At 42.9% G+C, this 6,755-nt stretch overlaps 1 pseudogene; it reads left to right on the plus strand.

Annotated features, from left to right (window-relative positions):
* The first annotated feature begins 5,623 nt into the window (after positions 1 to 5,623).
* LOC124647953 lies at positions 5,624 to 6,252 on the plus strand (annotated as a pseudogene).
* Positions 6,253 to 6,755: the final 503 nt, after the last annotated feature.

Consider the following 6,755-nt stretch of genomic DNA (forward strand, 5'->3'; position numbering starts at 1 on the left):
TCGCGAGGTATGGATGGGGTTTGGCCGGATGAGATCATCGGCAGGATCGCCGGGAGAGGCTGGTCCGCGTGATCTTTGCCTTCCTTAATTGCCGACACGCACATTAACTATGAGGACACCGATCAATCGATGAGTGATTACCGATGGACTTTGGTACTCTTGAAACGTTAATGGCTGCGTGATTGCCGATGAGACGACGTGCTGGAGCCGCGCTGCGTCATTTCCTAGGTACTCTTGCTGGCTTGGATCATCAAGACGAGATAGTACTCCAGGTAGGTATAAGGCAACTACAGCTGCAATCCAGCTAAAAAAAACTATAGCTCCAATCCTGATCGATAGATCACCTGCCTCGTTCAAATCATATACTCCGAAATTCCTTCATAGACCATCGATCGGTGTCGCATAATAGCTTACAATGGGTGAATAAAGGATTGGAATTTTGTTATAGAATATCATTATTTTTTCGATCTTTGCCGAAACACACCACCGAAATGTGCATTTGCTGAATATCATTATAATTTCAGAGCATACTTGCTAGAACACACCCGTGCAAACTAAAATAAAATGTTTGACACTTTGTGCTTAATTAGGTTGATCATCCTATGCACTGTTCTAAAAATCATCCGAGATGCCGATTTATCGGCCGATTTATCGTGAATCGGGTGGTAACCGATAAGATTTTGGCATATCGGCCAGTTTATCGCTCCACCGATATTTCGGCCGATTTTCTGTATGAGAGCCGATATTTCGCCCGATTTTCACTCTCACGGATGATATTTCGGCTGATTGTCAGAGAAAATTTCAATGACATTTGGTATGACAGTCGATATTTTCATCCTATGGTTTTGTAGAATTGTGCATTAGCATAAATTTTCCATTATTATTGATTCAAATGCAAGGAATCAAGGTAATACTTATGTGCAATGCTTAAATATTATTTTTTGCATAGCATATTATAGAAAATTTAGTGTCGAAAGTTAGGATTTACAAAAAAATAAACCGATAAATAGTTGACCGATAAAATCGATTAATCGACCGATAAGCGATTAATCTTCATTTAAGTCCAACTGATAAGTTAAGGTTAACGATTTCTTGAACATTGATCCTATGTCTGGTTTTCAAGAAAAAAAATAGGTCTATGTTTTGTTTCTTGATACTTTATTCATTGAAATTGAAATTCACACGATCTCTACCTGCATTCCATGCTTGTGTCGCATGGTCACCAAATGCAGCGTACAAACACCTAAACATCAATTCTAGTAGCATTAGTAATGTACATCCTATGCAAATTAATAAGGGCATGAATTAGAGATCTCTTCGCACTATTTTATATGCCCATGTCTAGTGGGGGCATGCGACGTCTATGTTCTCACTTTTGCACAAAAAGTGGTGATTTTGCACGACGTTCCGCTTACTTTATGTTATACTAGATTATAGCAACATGAACATTTCCAAAAGAGGCCAACTTTATGAAAGTTGGGTCGGTCGTCTTGAAGTGCGAGTTTTGTACTATAAGTCCAAAAGATTCCTCCAGATAGACAAGTTTGTGAAGCAAGTGCAACTTTAAAGACATACGCTGGACTTTACTCTTGACACCACTATTACATACCAATATTAGGACCCTTTGCAAGAGGGGAAGGGTTTCCGACCCTTCCTTGCGGGACTTTATGTGTCCCTATTCTGACGCCCCCCGTAACATCTACGTCCTAACTTTTCATAAAGAATGGTGATGCATATGACTGACCTCTTTTTAAAGTTAGACCAGGTTATATAAATATGGCCAACCACAAATTCTTACGAAAGTTGGCCCGGTCACACCTTGAAGTGGGAGTTTTGCACTCTAAATCTAAAATATTCCTCAAGATAGACAAGTTTGTGAAGCAAGTGCAACTTCAAAGATATGCACTGAACTTGTGTCCCATCGTCACCAAATGGATATTCACACAATCTCTAGTTATATTCCACGTTTCTATCCCATGGTCACCAAATACAGCATAAACACTCAAACATCAGTTCTAGTAGCTTAATACAACATATTCAAATCAGTAATGGCATGAACTAGAGACCCCCTCAGCATTATTTTATATGCCCCTTATAGGGGTGGCCTGCGACGTCTACATCTTTAGTTTGGACGGAAAGTTGCGATTCCACACAACCTTCCGCTTAGTTTAAGTTATACTAGATCATAGGAACATGAACATCTTCAAAAGAGGCCAACTTCTTATGAAAGTTGTCTCAGTCGCCTTGAAGTGGGAGTTTTGCACTATAAGTCCAAAATATTCCTCGAGATAGGCAAGTTTGTGAAGCAAGTGCAACTTCAAAGATGTATACTACACTTTATACTTAGAAATGCATGAAATCAGTCCCAAATATTCCTCCCGCGCTGGATTTTAGCATTGATGCAAGAGGATTTCGATTTTTGGCGGAGCAGGAAACTTTCTAGGCCAAAAATAATAAATCTGAAGGCCAAACATGAACATCTCCAAAAGAGGCCAAAAAAGGGGAAGGCTATTCAACCCTTCCTTGCGCATTTTTATATGTCCCTTTGTTTGACGGCCCCTGCAACATCTGGTTCTAACTTTTCATAAAGAATGGTGATTTCAGGCTATTTCCCTCTTTTTGAGTTAGACCAGGTCATAGAAACATGACCAACCACAAAAAGAGTTCAAATTCTTATGAAAGTTGGACCGGTCGCCTTGAAGAGGGAGTTTTTGCACTCTAAGTCTGAATCTTCCTACATAATAGTCATGTTTGAGTAGCGAGGGGATCTTCAAAGTTGATCATTGAAATATTACTATTTACACCACCTTATATACCCATTTTAGGATCATATGCAATCGGTTGAGGCTTTCCTAGCCTTCTTTGGAAACTCTCACTTCGAGGCGACAGACCCAAATTTTAAATAACTTTGCATCTTTTGGAAATTTTGCTGGTGTGTATATGACTCATTTGATTTGAAACAATGTGGAACATGGAATCACTACTTTTGAAGGAAAAAGGCTAGGATTAGACCTCCTAGGGCACGCTAGACATGGGGACACATGAAATCACGTGCTGAAGGGTCGTAAAACCTCCCCTTTTGCATGGAGCCTAATATGGGTATATATAATTGTAGTGCAAAGCATTTCACGTGCATTTTATTTATTTTTTATGTGTTATGCATGATACTTTATTTTATTTGTTATTATATTATGCGTAAATAAAATATTCATTATATTATGTCACTTTTATTTGATAATAATTATTCTTGTGGTGATAAAGCCCTGGTGTACCAGTATTGATGACTATTATTTCATGTACATAATAATAATTGTACCTTTGTCATGTACTCCCTCAAAGTCACCATCGATGCACACTGATGTCCTATATCTCCCTCCCTCAAATTTACCACCTCAAATCCACCTCTCTCCAACTCACCATTCCACTCTTTACTCATGTTTATTCGAGAAATTTCCCATTGTCGATGTGGCTTCCCATCACCTCACACCACCTTCCTCCCTTATAGTTCTCACAGCTCATAGCATGGAATAAAACCCCAGATCCGTGCTCTAGCGTGACGGTGCTATACCGACATCGGTCATCGTCCAACTTAATCATCCTTCGTGAGGCCAAACTTTCAAACCCCTACTCCAATTTTTTGAGATTCATGTGCTACAGTTGTACTGAAATCACGTAAAATCGTGAGGCACATGTCACCGCTAGGATGGTCCCACCTTACATCACGGATAGTTAATCTTCGAACTCTACATCACATGCATCTTTCTCATTTCCCTTAAACCACCATCGTTGACTATGTCCTTTGATGCCTACTTTCCCATTGTACCCACCTCCACATCCGGCTTACCACCCGCTACTTCCGCCATGGTTTTTAACCTCTAAACTTCGGAGGTATCAAACATTCAACTATTCAAGGAGCTCGCTAATTGCGTATAAGTCTCCATGAAATCGCTAGTTTGGTTGTCCTCGGTAAATAAATCGCTGGCTAGCACATGAGGCATGGCTAGAGATATTTAAACCGATCGAAGTAGCCATTCATGGAACAACTTACGTCTAAGTGCAAATTTCAGGATGTGAGTGCGTCTTCACCTAATAAGATCGTGACCTGCCGGCTCCCTTATATTGCACCACACCTAGCTATCCGAACCGTCCACTGCTCTCAACACCGTGAGATTTTACCTAGAAATGCATGAAATCAGTCCCAAATATTTCTCGCACGCTGGATTTTATTAGCATTGATGCGACCTGTATGTGATAGAGTATGGTGGTAAGTTGTTGCCCTGCTTTTTTGGTTGAATCTTCCGTTAGTGGCAGCGCTGCAGAGAAATGGAGAGAGATGGATGAGAGAGCAACCGAATTAAGGAAGACGTCTTGTTGCGTCTTGTCTTGTTTGCAATCGTAGCGATGCATGTTGGGCAGACCGAGATACTCGATTTACATGGCTAAGTTAGCAAAACCGTGATTGGCGATGGAAAAGAAGAGGCAAGCGAGCGGAAGCACATTTGGTGCACGGTGCTCTCAATTTTTAAAATATTTCAAAATCGTGTATATTTGTTTCAATAAATTGTCACATTTATTTTATGAATGCATACACATGTTCTGAATACTCAGTGAAGTTTCAGTAGAAATTGAATTGTACTTTGAGCTACAAGAAAAAATCCAATTTGTGGCTACGTATAGGAGTAGATATTTGTTAGGAATTTATCTTTTTTGTATAGCTCAAAATGCAACATATTTCTCTCCAAAATTTGTACTGTTCCTTCGGAACGTTTATATGTATGTGGGTATTTAAATTTAAACTTCAAATATAAAATATATGATTTTTAAAAAACCAGGAGCATTTTCGCAGCGTTTAGCTTTGATCGATGTGGCAATTAAAAGGATGGATGTATGACTGATGAATTGGTTAGTTCACAGAAGGAAAGTAAACGGAGATAACCATTCGTAATGATGAAGGGTGAAATAAAACACTTGCATTGAAACTGAGCGGAGAGGGAAGAGGGATCGGCTGGGATGATTTTTAGGAGGATAAAAAGGAGTTTTATTCCGGTAGGGATGCAGTATGTAGAAGAGAAAGAAGGGAAGAGACGTTTGGGTTTGTTTTGTTCCCAGTAATTAAGGAACGCAGTGGGATTTCTTGTTTATTTTTCCTTGATTAATTGCATGGAGTTGACGGCGGATTTAATGATTAGCCTATAAGGAAAGAAAAGAAAGGAGGCAACCAAGTGAGAATTAGCGTAGTGGCGCGCGGATTAATTGCATCTACTCCGCCGCGCACGAGTTTGCTTTTGGATGATCCGTCCGTCCAAGTCTCAAGTGAATCGTGGATGGAATTCACGGTGGCAAGGTGCGATGCGTGGCTTTTGGATCGCCCGCCTCGACTCCGTCTCGGTGGATTCACGATGGCCTGCTGCGTTTATTCAGTTGCGATTGCCAGGCTGGCGGCGGATTCCGCTCCGGATGCAGGCGTAGGGTCGGTTCGGTGTGCGGAGGGGGTGGATTCGTACGTATGACCGTATCCAGGCCTCCAGGGACGATGGAAAACGTATTTTCCCCGGAAAACGAGTGACGGACGTATACTTCCCACACAAACATGAAAGCCTGATCGAGCGAGCAGAGAGTAGCCATGGCGGCGGAGGGGTTTCAGGAAAAGAAGATGGTGATGCTGCGGAGCGAGGACGGCGTGGAGTTCCTGCTGTCGGAGGCGGAGGCGATCAGCTGCGGCAGCACCGTCTACGTCATGCTCAAGACCTCAAGTACGACTCCGGTAGCCGCATCATCCCCTCAAACGACGGCGGCGGCGAAACCAAGTGCCGCCTCGTCCGCGTCTCCGTCCAAGGCCACACTCTCTCCAAGGTAATCGACTTCTCCAAGATGCACACCTCCTTCTCCGGATCCCACGACGACTTGAGCGACTGGGACGCAGATTTCGTCGCTGGTTTCGACCACCAGACCCTCTTCGACATCATCCTGGCTTCGGAATACCTTCAACTCAGAGGACTGATTGACCTTGCCTGTCAGGCTATCGCTGACAAGATAAAGGATAAATCGCCACGTGAAATCTGCAGAATCTTCAACATCAAGAGCGTCTTCCCTCTTCCAGAACCAGACGAGCAAACACTAGCAAAGCAATCCCAAGATCAGCTCGAGTTGGAGGAAAAGGCGTTGCGCGCTCTCGACATAGTTCGATGCCAGGAGTTTACAGGGTATGACCCTAAGGTCAAGGCCTATGTACGTACCCGATTCGACGCCTAGTGTTGACAACCTAACCCTTCTGTGGGTTGGGTTGGTCCCTTGGCATCTCAAATGAAATACGTGAGTGAGAATTCAAACGAAACTCTTTGCTTTGGTGCCGGTGACGATGATGTCTAGCTACGACTGTCATCACCCTATGGGGGTATCGTTGTGTCGTGTGTATCCCTTCCGTTGTTGGGTTCCACGTGAAAACCCTAGCCCATCATTGCAGGCTCTGAGGCGATAGCGTGTCACGTCGTTACCCTCTTAGGGGCACAATCGGGGAGCTCATATCCATGCAACACGTGGAGTTATCACCATGGCATGAAGCTTCTTCGTTGTAGAGTGGAATCATTGGTGACCTATGTTTTACACGTGGCCTCGGTGGCACCTTCAATGGTACATGCTATATGCAGGAAGAATCAGCGTTGCACGACCAGGAGCGAGAGGGCATGTTGCGTTTTCCGGCAATAGTTTGATGTGATCGTGTATTGGTGTTGTCGTCGGTGCATAGGGGCATGGTG

This window comes from Lolium rigidum, chromosome 4, assembly GCF_022539505.1.
Source record: "Lolium rigidum isolate FL_2022 chromosome 4, APGP_CSIRO_Lrig_0.1, whole genome shotgun sequence".
NCBI lineage: Eukaryota > Viridiplantae > Streptophyta > Magnoliopsida > Poales > Poaceae > Lolium > Lolium rigidum.